Source organism: Neolamprologus multifasciatus, chromosome 4, assembly GCF_963576455.1.
Source record: "Neolamprologus multifasciatus chromosome 4, fNeoMul1.2, whole genome shotgun sequence".
NCBI classification, from domain to species: Eukaryota; Metazoa; Chordata; class Actinopteri; order Cichliformes; family Cichlidae; genus Neolamprologus; species Neolamprologus multifasciatus.
The window spans coordinates 9,168,973-9,179,310 of record NC_140442.1 but is presented as its reverse complement, the minus strand read 5'-3'; the positions used below and the strand labels follow the sequence as shown (position 1 = coordinate 9,179,310).

The following is a 10,338-nucleotide window of genomic DNA, read 5'->3' as shown; positions in this document are numbered from 1 at the left end:
TCATCACGTTTGTTAGTTTTTGCTTTGTGTAGCATTTATCTAAAACAAACAACTGGCGAGCTTTGTTGTCGCTCATAAATCATTCAGACCTACTTTGTCTGCCAAGTGGAGCCCGGGATACCATTTCACACAGCAGTGTGTCGTGCGAAACAGTTTTTGCTTTTGGATTCTCTTTGCTCCTGTATTCATAGTCCTCTGTGCTTCTACCATTACTGTCTGTGTGTCTGGATTCGGTGTGGTCTTTTATGCTCTGGCAGCTTTCTGTGTGAGCTACGGAGCTCATTTGATGTCCGCTAGAATAATTTGAGGCTTGAGTGGGGGTGAACAGGGGATATGCTGTAAAAATCCAAGCTGTGATTGATCAGTGAAGAAAGAATGGAAAAAGAAGGCAAAACTTCCTGTTTGCCGTCCTTCCCTTTTAGAGTCCCTGTCTGCCTCCCTCTGTTCCAGAGGCCAGGGTTGTATAGGCAGGAAGGCTAATTAGGCTGCTCCATCCCATTCAAAATGTTCAAAAGATTTTGAAGCAATAGAAAACCACAGACTAATGCAAAGAGTGGTAGAAAAAAAAGATCGCAAGGCACATTCCTTCCACTATTATCATGATGATAATAAAGCGTCAAAACGCAGGTAGAAAGGAGAGATTGAGCCGATGTCTTCCTGTGCATGTACACACTCCAGATGATTAACTGGACCAGCACTGATGTCATGTTTTTTTTCCCAGTATGATTCAGTATGATGATGGACTATAGATGGATATTAAGCTCACCCACAGTGCGTCCACATTGTGAACATCTGCTGGAGTTTTTAAGCACTATATTCTGCATACACAGGGAAATATGATGGTAATGACTTCCACCTCTGCGGCAAGACAATCAAATGCTGTTAATTAGTTCTGGCACTGTAGCACTCTCAATCAGGAGAAATTCTCTGCAGCTACGAGCCGGGATAGAGAAAATCCAAGTGTGTGTATGTACGTGTGTTTGCTCGATAGTCCTGCTTATTTTGTTGGATGATAATTATGACAATTATTAATCACGATTATTACCCTTGATGATTTGAGTAGCAGGATTTTGTCCTGCATTTTTGGCAGCTTGTATTGACAGCTTGAGATATTTTTATGTTAAATTATTTATTTCATTATAATTAATGCAGCTGAAAAGGTTGTGGCGAGAGGATACCCCGTGAGGAGGAACAGGTTACCCTATGTTAACCTAAACAACCTGCCTGTCACACTGATGACAGAGCTGTCAAAGCGGTTTTCAGAAAGATTTTGGAGGAATTAAGAAAACAAATGCCTCACTTCCCCACCAGTCATTATCCTGGTGACAGACTGAGAAATGCACCTTTGTGTGAGAAACAAAGTGAAGCAGGGCTTTGTGTGACAGCTGAGAGAGAGATTGGGAGGCAGTAGGAGGGATGGCAGGAGCGTGCATGATTGAGATAAGCGACAGAAAGATGGGGAGCCAGGCACAAGTCCTCTCCCACACACTGGGATCCCAGAGATGCCTCCCACAGAAACGGTGAAGCACACTGCGGTTGCACTGTCACGCAAGGACACATGAAGGACGCAGGGAGAGGGAGAGAAGCAGAGAGCACTGAAACTGAGCGAGCGAGCGAAAACGTCAGACCTTTTCCTTTAGTGAATAATAGTAATGTAGCTCATGCTCTCCATCGTAAAAACGTATTATTGGCCAATTTGAAAGGATATATTGAAAAGTAATACCATCCTTTTTCAGAAGAAGCGAGCAAGGGCACTTCACTTTTAGCTTTTAAATAAATTAAACCTTAGTGAATGGATTTTGTGGTTGTTAATGACTTATGCGTACAGTTTTATTTGCCACACTACTTGGTAAAAAGGGAATTGACAAATAAAGGAAACTACGACTATGATATGAATGTCATGTAAAAAAGAGAAGAGGCTGAATGCTCAAACATGTTCTTGACTTTTGGCAGTCTAAATGTTATGCTAAGTACTATTCAGGGATACTTTTTCTAAGAGGTGAATTAAGCGATTGAGCTTAAGCACTGTTGCCTCACAGCAAGAAGGTCCTGGGTTCGAATCCACACTTGCTGTGTAGAGTTTGTTCTTCCTGTGTCTGTGTGAATGTGAGTGTGGATGGTTGTTTGCCTCTTGCCCTATGATAGCAAGAATAGGCTACAACGACTGTGAAATAGATAAGTGGAAGAGAATGGATGAATGGAGGTTCAGGTGTTCTTGAAAAAAATGAGGTCCAGCTGAATCAAAACACATTGACTCAGATAAGAACTGCAGCCTTATTAGCATTCATTTTTCTTGGGATTCTTCCTGCTTTTGGAGCTACAGTCTTCTTCCTCATGTCCCTGTCAAGTTGCCATGTTAGACCTCAGTCACACGGGCCTGGAGACCAATTAGAAATGTGTATTCTTGGCTGGCAGTGGTTGTGGAGGTTGTGTGCTGGTGCCAGGTGAAATCAGTAACAAAGAGGGTGTGTTATTGGTTTAGTCACTAGCAAATTGCCGTAATCACCCGTTGGCATCGCCTTATTCCAAACGAGCGGTAGTGAAACTAGTAGGACAACACATACTAGAGATAAAGAATTCTCTCACTTTGAAAAAAAAAAGTAGTTCACATCATCGACAATGCAGGTTATAGGGAGCATACAAACTCACTATTACACTGAAATTTGCAGTAGTGAATGTCTCTGTTTAGAAAGCTATTATTTCATGCTTATTTGGATTGTATAATTAACTTTACAAAACCGGAGGTATTCTCTTGATTGCATCATTCTGCTAGGTGCACATACATATGCCTCTTTGCAACCAGTGTGACCTAGCAAGTGCCAGCAACCGCTCACCAACTGGCTGAAGAATATGAATTTTTCCCTAGTGACAGGTGGTTACCAAGGAAAAATTGACCGGTCTTTAACCCTGCTCTGAATCTTAGCAATCTTGTTCACAGCGACTTTCAGCAAATATTCACAACTTGCCAAAGAATACTTATTTTTCCCTAACAGCCAGTGGCTGCCAGGAGTTCATCAGCTGGACTGTGTGACTGCGGCCTCGAGTAGCTTGTTGTGGTTGATTCCTGAACGGGATATTTATGAGACTGTAAGACGGGAAACACTCATCGAGATTTTGATTGGCTTTTTACATTTTCATTTTCACCTGTTTGATCTTAATAAGCCACTCCCGCAGATTTCAGCGTTGAGAGGGTGATAACAAAGTTGACGTTGTCCATGTCACGTGTTAATTAACAAACAAGCCCCGCTGAGCTTAATGCTGCCAGTATACTCAATCAGGACATCTGGATTATTGTGACATAATGACATGAAATTGGGTATCTGTGTACAGGCATTTCTTAAACTTTCCAAAGCATCAGTTAGACATCTCCATACACTTCATGCTGTGAGTTTGAACCCAATATTTAAACAGTGTATTTAGATTAATCTAGTTCTTTTTGCAGTTTAAGATGATGACAGATAATGTAAGTCTGACAAATTTGTTTTAAAAATAACATTAAAAATAACCACTTGAACAAGGCTGATTAATCAGTAAACATTGTGATCTTTCCCCGGTCACTATCTCCTTACAAACATCACAATTACATTTTGAATTTGAACAATTAGCCAGCGGAAAAAATCTAAATCTAAAAAAAGTAGCCTTAATTTCTTAAGATTCCCTTTCAGCCATTTTGTGTGCTCGGCCCCCACCCATCCAGCTCTCTGTGATTTCTCTTACCGCCCTGTGTAGCTGTATCCATGCAACAGTGTGTGCACAGCCACAGGGGATTGTCTCTGATTGGCACAAATGTTGACTTTTTTTCCCATTATCATGAATCACATTTAAAAGTATGCTTTAAAGTTCAGTTTTATTATTTTTTTTCTGTTCGTTTTGCCCTCCACAGCCCAGTATGTTTCAGTGGCCTTTATTTCTTGGAGCTGTCTATGAGGAACTTGACACCCTGCTGCTGGTTACTGGCCTAATGAGTTGGCTGCTGTGGGTTTGTATTGGAATCCAGTAGTAGATGCCGGTTAGCGTACGCCCTTGGCTTTGCATTCTCCTGCTCATTCTTGTCTTCCAGGCCAACAGTTCTGACTAGGGAGGATCAATCCTATGGGTACAGGACTACGATATCCCATCATTCCACTCGCTGTTCTTCTCAGAGAGTGAATCTGGGTCAGACTTTGCGTGACAGACAGCCCGCCATTATCACTACCACTCAGATGCACAAAAGGGAAAGGCCAAGAGCTGGAAAGTGCTGGGATGGTGGAGGGGAGGGGTTGATTGAGGGTAGAGAGTGCTTTCCTGTTGTCTCCCTCTGGCAGTGCGACAGGATTGAATGTTTCTCCCATGGGTGTCTGGTCCTGTGTCCCTTTGACACATTCACACTCTGCCATCATCCCTGAAAGAGGAAAAAAAATCAGACATGCACATACGTAGAAGACGGAGCCAAGAAAGTCAGTATGGCAATGAGAGTATGATGTCTTGGCTTTCTTTTGCACTAAACTGTTGTGAACAGGTTTTAAGTTCGGGGGCTCATTTGTGTGATTCTCACTGTATTAACCTTGAACTATAGTCACTGCACAAGCTGTCGTCATGTGATGTTAAGGTAGTAGGGGAACATGCCCCGACTCTTTTTCTAAACTGTCACCAGTTGACAGGGGTCACACCCGGACCTAGACTCCCTGTTTCCCTCTATTCTTTCCCTCACAGCTTACATGATACTTTTGTTTTCCCTTCAACTTTTCATTTATCCCTCATTTGTACAAATCTTTCTTTTGATGTGTGCTCCATGTCTTTTCAACCATGTTAAATGTCTTGCCTTTTACTCCTGCCTCCATTTCACTCTCACGGTCATTGTTTTCATTCAGCACACACTGCACGCTCCCTAATTTGTTCTGCTAGTGACATTGATGTGTAGTCACGTAGAAGAGACAAATAAAGCAAATAGCAAGTCTTTCAACTGACCTGAAGAATTTGGATTTGATTATACCTGCATTGGTGTTCCAGGTTAAAAAAATAAAAAATACAGGAACACATGAATGCTGTTTTGAATCACATGTGTGGATCTGTAACGTGTCAGCTCCAGGACAATAGCTTCTCTGCAATATCCTAGGAATCACATGTCCTGTTTGTTATTCTGTCAGGTGAACCACCCTATCAGGGTTCATCAGGGTCCCACAGGGATCAGTAGACTGAATGAAGACAGATGAGGAATCGCAGCACCTGAAAGCGGGATTAAACAGAATAGATGGCTGCTTCTGATTGGAGACCATTAAATATGTCTTACAAACAGCGTAGATGGCCAAAGGATGATGAATGTTGGACACTGGCGGAAATTTGTTCATATTAAGGTGTCTTGGTGGTGGTGAGTTACACAAATATGACCATTGTTTCAACATTAGTTTTGTTTTTTGTGCAGTTGTATGTTGGAGTTACACTTTTACACTGTTGTCATCTGTTTCAAATAAAGCATCACAGATCTGTTCTAGGTGTCGGCTGCTGTGTCGGTACAGCGCAATTAAATTAAATTAATCTACATGGAATTTTATTATCAGGAACTTTTTCCAAGGATCTGTTCCACCAGTCTACCAGTTTCTTTTCTTTCACCGTGGTCTCAAGGACAAAAATAACAGCCATGAATATGGCGTTGGATATACAACAGACTGCTTCTCTCCAGTCCAGTAATAAAAACAACTCAGTTACATAACAGTCTAATTGAGTGAGAGACCACTGACACCACAGCACTTATCAGTTATGTTGTGCTGTTAATTGTGATTTACAGCTTTGCGAATGGTTTCAGTGAAGCAGTGTTGTGAAAGAGATGCGAAGTAGTAGCAAAGATGTTAAGATGTTGTGGAGACTGACTGTGAGACGAGTCGGGTGCACGGCTGGCAGAAAGTGATGTGTTCAACCAATAGGGAAATGGTTTCAGGAACCGAGTGGGGTTGATGCATAATTAAGTTAGGGGTGTGGCCAAGTGATTGACACGTGTCGTAACAGGTAACTGGAGCCTCAGAGTCTGCTAGACCTCATCCACTAAACTCAGCTTCTTCACTGAGCGTGTGTGTATGCATTTGTTGCCTGTCTTAATGGATTACCTGACTAATGTTAAGGCTTGCTCTGTCGTACAGGGTAGAAGAAGTTTGTGCTTCAGTTTTCGTGAGTGAAATTCTAGTATGTTATTAGTACTTTACTATTTAGCTGATATTACATCCATGTTTCGTCCCATATGGTTTATTGCTAACCAAGCTTATTTGTATTAGCTGATGAATTTGCACTCCATCCTTTCATCCATGTAAGGCAGGGATGGGCGATTAATTTTCTCAAGGGGCCAGATGAGAAAGTGGGACTGTTGTGGAGGGCTCTAAAAAAGCTCCAAAAAAGCCAACATGGCAGAAGCCAAAATCCTTACACTGAAGTTCTAAAAATGCTGAATCCACTGCCATGGGTGACAATGAGGTGTCTTTAATTCTGTGTATGAATTATCTGAAAGGAAAAAAAATGGAAACAAAACTTCCAAATATTCCAAGTCACTGGCAAAAGCTTGTGGGGTATATTTGACTGATTACTTTTCAAATCTGGCATTATATATATTACAACAGCAGTTCCTTCCTTAAATTGCTTGGACTTTGGACTTTAGCAAGCTAGGCTTAAGGAGTGCAAATGATTCCATCTATTTAGGGCTAGGCTACAACTAAAAGTAGGGTTTTAGATAAAGGCTAGGAGTACCTCGTGGATCAGTCAGGCTTAAAGCAGTAAATCCACACGTCTCCCTTGACAGAGGTCAGGATTACTTGTTCCTTACCCACCTGTTAGCAGGGGAGTTTCCTTTGATTCTCTTCGCTGTTTTGGAATAATAGTAAAATCTTCAGTTATGTGTCTTTTTATAAAATAAATAGTGTCATGAAAATAGGAAAAGGAAAAAAAGATCAAAATAATCATCACTGACATGTGCGTGAACTTATTACTAGCTGAGAAGGCAGCTCTAAAAATCCCCTGGGACCCAACATATCCGAGAGCTTAAAACAGTATCTCAGGAAAAACGAAACCGTAGTTTGATCTTTGATGAATGCTTGCTTGGATCAGTGTTCATGTTCGTGCGTGTTTGTGTGTGTTTATCCATTTGCAAATATAACTGAGTAAGTTTAGAACTGTTCCATTCCCGTACAGTTTTAATGCTCCAATGAAAGCATATGCAAGATACTTAATATATCAGGGTGTTGAATGTGGACTGATTCGTGCTGCAAAATGATTTATTTATTTTTTGTAAAAAGAAAAACACTCGGACAGCATCGGATAAAGTCAAGCTGTTGACCTTGGCATTAAAATGTGAGTTTTCTTTCTGTTAGTTGCAAGCTCAAGTCTTATGATGTGAAGCTATAGAGCTCTTCTCACAGTAGCTGGTAGATGCAGACAGCTAGTAGCTCAGGAGAAAGGCTCTGCCCATACTGATGCTTTCTGCAACAGCAGCCCTGACCTCCTCACACACAGCGTACAGACTCCCTGTAGGAGTCAGTGTTCCTGCATTAATGATGTCGGCGCATCTGCCTTTAGAACATGCAGCTGCATGTATTGTAGCTGCTAATTTCTCACTCTGTAGTTTGAGGTAATATCAGCCGATGTAAGCATATGTATTGTAAGTGTATTCTTTTGAACAGTCTAATAAACTCTGGTGGAACAAGCCGGAAGAAATTCATAAAGTGTGTCAGTATTTTATAGTTTATCCGCCAGACTTGATTTTTTTTAATTGAATTGTCTTGGTTTTTAGAAAAAACAAACAAACCAGAAAACATCTGGAATCCTTATTTGTTTTTGGTCATAAAGTGCTATTAGTGATCAGTATATTTATGAAAAATACACAGTTTTATATAGGACTGCCTCCTGAAAGCTGAAGTAGTAACGCATCAAAGTGACAGCAAAGATAAATCAATAAAACAAAGACTCATGAAGTCAAGCATTTGTTTACTTGCATAACAGCATGAACTGTGCTCACGGTTACCTCATGAGATGAGGTAATATCTACAAAAGTGATAATCTTTTCTGTTTCTATCCCTTTTATTAACCGGTGTGTGATGTGGGTCCAGGGTTGTGGGAAGTTTTTGATGAGTGTGAGCAGCTGGAGCTACTTTGCCATCAGCTGTGATTAAGCTACTATAATAAACCATTTTCAGCCAGTTTCCCAGACCTGGATTAAACCTAGTCTAGAAAACTTTGATGGAGATTGCTACTGGAAAAGCTTTTTTAGTCCAACTCTACGCTTAATCCATGTCTGGGGAAACTGAGCTGTAATATCTAATTATGCCTAGTTTTCAGAGTAATATTTATCCAAACGTTGTCTATCAGCTTGGCTCTCTATAATAAGAGAGACTTGTATGGCTCATGAAGCATTACAGCAGTCTCTATGGCTTCCTCTCCATTATCACAACAGACTCTTAAAACTCTTAAGAAGTCCTAATTTAGAGAGTTCTTGACTCCGTTATAATAAAGTTAGAAAACACCTGTTTTGGCATTAGTTTTAAAAATGAATTTCATATTTCTTTAGGATGAGACTGGTTGCAGCATGACTTAAAAATGGGATTTTGATTGAATCTGCCCCCACTATTTATACTACCTTACCAATAGTTTTGCAATAAATATAACAGCGGTACTCATACACAACATTTTAATTACAATTTTATCATAGTTGTGTTGACAGTTATCATTAAACCAGTGATTGATAAATGCGATTAACAGACAAATATTTTACAGCTATTTTAATCATATATTAGGCTGATTTGATTAAGTTAATAAATCGAGCGTACAAGATTAAATCTATTTAAGACATGTTTCATTTCACAATCAAACATTTTTGAACTATAATCTCTTTGCGATTGTAGTATACAGTGTTATTTATCTCGCCTTGATACCCAAGCATATGTTGCCTGAATCTGACTCATGCTTTGCAGATGTACCGATGTGGGTGTGTGCTGCTGGTTGACACAGAGCCAGGAATGAAGAGCCCAAATTAAATTTCATGAAAGGCCCCCAGAAGACCCAGAGCTGCCCTGTTGAGTTGAGAGACCAAGCATAAATCCTTGAATACCTCCATAAAACACAAATTTCAATCCCTCGTGGCCAAAATCGGAGGAGAGGTGCATTCGTATAAAGTACAAGTAGTGGTTTAGTATTCTGTTGCTGTGTTTTTCCTGTTGCACAGCCACTTTTCCCCCCTCTATTACTGCAACTCCTCCTCACCCAAACCGTGAAGCTCATTCATACAGTATTCTACAATTTTGCAGCAGGATTTGACAGATATGGCAGCTTATTACTGCTATTTTAACTTGCTATTTGATACAGATTCCTCTAATTGCAGCCAATTAAACAGCCAATTAGTGGATTCATTAGTGATACTGTCTCTTCTTCTGCACACAGATTATCCACGAATCAAAACTTTACAGAAACTTCACTTTTACATTGTAAAAGTGAAGTTTCTGCACCTGATAAGAGCTGAATAGACTGGTGAAACTCTCATCTCACTGTCAGCAGAACCTTGTTTTCTTTCTTCCAAGGACGTCTGGATTTCCACTGATAAGGCTGGGTAGTTAAAAGACTGCTTGCTGAAGCCGTAAAGCCTCTTAAATACAAAGTGCTCATAATTTGCCTCTCTGGAAATATTAATAATATAATTCAGCACATCAGTATCAAAGCATGGGCTAAATGATTGATGAATGTGTTTAAGTTGGACATTAAAACAGAGCAGGAAAGGTGGGTTGAGGGTAATAACACAAGGAGAGATTTTAATAATACTGTATGGAGTCAGCGAATGTAAGCCCAGGTACGCACACACTGATGCCCAAAAACATTAGCGTGTGTTTGAGCACTTCTAATTTCCCCTCTCCGGTGTAGTTAAAATTCCTGTCGTCATAGCTGCAGTTTGATGTAGTGGTCTTCTCCTGAATGTGATGGCTGCCAGAGTGTAGGGCAAAATGTTAAAATTCAGGGTGCAACAAATTAACAGCTGAAAAGGGGGAGTGACAGAGTGCAGCCTTGATGGTGATGGAGCTCAAGTGCAGTACTGCGTAGCCAATATCCGATCAATATGTCACATAGTTGTCCAGCTTACCGTTGAAACGGCTGGCCTGCTCCCTTTAGATCTCCTTCAGACCTGACTGAGCCTTTGTGTCCTCCAGTGCTGAATGCTAATTTATCCACTGTGCCAGAGGTCCCATGTGCACTCTCTTACAGTCATTAAAAGCTGCTTAAGACGTCACAGGACACTGGGCTCCATTTTTTTCCCATTGATGCTGAAGTGAATGTGTTTTTAGTCTAACTTCTGCATATTTAATAAACTTTAATGCCTATTTGGGATTTTGTGGA

The 10,338-nt window shown here is 40.6% G+C and overlaps 1 protein-coding gene across 2 annotated transcripts in view; it reads left to right on the top strand.

The window, feature by feature from the left end:
* The window catches only part of srcin1a (SRC kinase signaling inhibitor 1a), a 106,732-nt gene that overhangs the window by 20,608 nt on the left and 75,786 nt on the right, over positions 1 to 10,338 (top strand). The window lies entirely within an intron of this gene.